We start from the raw sequence: 1,853 nt of genomic DNA on the forward strand, positions 1-1,853 counted from the left end.
AATCTATTTTTCTGACAATGTCTTCTAATTTTTCTTGCTTTTGTTTTTCGAGGGGTTTTATCTTTGGTTTGTTGTCTCTTTCTGTAAGAAGTGCTATCAAATAAAATTCCATATTTCAAGCAGCAGGGGGAAGTATTGTTTCATTATTATATTTTAAGTTATTTTAGAAATATGTGTTTTGCTTAAAGTTGGACAGAATGTTACAGGTGCCTTTTTTAATATGCAACAAATTTAACAAATGCACAAATACTACTACATAAATACATGTTCTGCATTTAAAATCCTACCAAACCATTAGAAAACTGAAACCAGAGAGTGGATCATGTCTCTCAAGATTAGAGTGGAGTCAGTTCAGTGCAAGTGTTTAGATTGAGAAGATTAAAACACCCACAGACTTGAATATTCCCACCACCATCATGATGCATCACATAGTAATCTGATTTAAATCCATTTAGTTTCTGATGATGTGTTTCTTAATAACTATTGTTAAAAACTGTTATGAAACCTCAGTCATGCACACGCCTGAACAATGATCCGGCATTTGTTGCTGTAATTGTTTGTACTAGTTCATGCTGCCTGTCTGACTAAATGGACATGTCCAAATTCATGGGCTGCATCCTCCTGAGGCCGCATTTGTAGACCGATCACGTCACAGCGACGCGCCGAAGGCTGTCCAAATTCGTAGACTCCTCCGAATGTAGCCGACAAATCAGTCCTCCTTTTCCCCGAATTTGAAGGATGGGTCGGGTGTGCCCTTCGTGGCCTACCATATCCCAGAATTCATAGCGCAGCCCAGTCAAACTCCAGTTTCCAACAATGGCCGCTACTAAGTTTTAAAATTACTCTTATTATTCTTTCTGGGTCACAAAATAAACTTTTAACATATTTTCAGGCGAGAAAGTAGCTGTGTAAACATCAAATATCTGCTCGTTTTATCAGGATATCGCATATTTGCAAAAGTTCTTCGACGTTTCCGGAGGCGTCTGCTACCCACCAGCTCGATAGCTAGCCGGGAGCTCGAGGGTTACTGATGCGGCTGAGAACGGCACAACTCCCGGCACATAATTTTCAGATCACCGCGGACTTTCGCTGCTTGGGTTAAACGTAATATATATGTATAAAAGGCTCTGGGATTTTATGTCTATGTTCTGCAATATTGTGTGGGGTGAAGTCTTAGGAAATGACGTAGGCAGAAGTTGGGGGTAACGCGAGGCTACTCGAGAAGGGGAGATTGTTTTCCGTGTTAGTTCTGTTTACCTCGTAAGCTGTGTTCCTGGTTGCCATCCTTCACAGTGATGCTCCGAGTGTTAAGTACATGACTGGAAGTAAGTTTCCTTGAATATGTTTATTTTCTGATTCTGATGTTGGCCGCGGCTTTAGTTACATTCTACCACATTATAGCACCGCATTTTTTCATCTCGTGACTCGAAGCATGTGCCGCTGGCCGCCGCCATTATGTAGTAATTTTATTCGGCCACACGATGGCGCCAAAGTCCTTTGTTTACAGTTAGAGTGGATGTTTCGGCTATGTATGACATTCTCACTGTGTTTAATTGTGTCCTATCTGTGTTTGGAGCAAGAGATGTAAGATTGGCATAGTTCAAATCATATATGTTGTGTTATGTGTATATTCAGATGGATGTGTTGGTTTATTTCATTTAATTCTTTATGTTTATCTTAGTGAAGCTGTTGTTGTATATATTTATATACTCATGGCAACTTGTTTGTTACTACAGACTGCTGGCAACACTGAGCATCTAGGTAGCAATAAAACAGCTGGCGGTGACAATCCAGCAAAGTGGAAGCCTGTTGTCCTCCTTCCTGTATCCTGACCGATACACCATCTTGTTAGC

At 40.5% G+C, this 1,853-nt stretch overlaps 1 long non-coding RNA gene across 1 annotated transcript; it reads left to right on the forward strand.

Annotated features, from left to right (window-relative positions):
* The first annotated feature begins 1,113 nt into the window (after window positions 1-1,113).
* On the forward strand, window positions 1,114-1,804 carry LOC102215740 (uncharacterized). Its single transcript, XR_312629.1, has 2 exons — window positions 1,114-1,160; window positions 1,762-1,804. It is a non-coding gene; the product is annotated as an uncharacterized LOC102215740 (long non-coding RNA).
* The last annotated feature ends 49 nt before the right edge of the window (window positions 1,805-1,853 follow it).

Source organism: Pundamilia nyererei, unplaced genomic scaffold, assembly GCF_000239375.1.
Source record: "Pundamilia nyererei isolate P.nyererei 1_Seehausen unplaced genomic scaffold, PunNye1.0 scaffold04383, whole genome shotgun sequence".
Lineage (NCBI taxonomy): Eukaryota > Metazoa > Chordata > Actinopteri > Cichliformes > Cichlidae > Pundamilia > Pundamilia nyererei.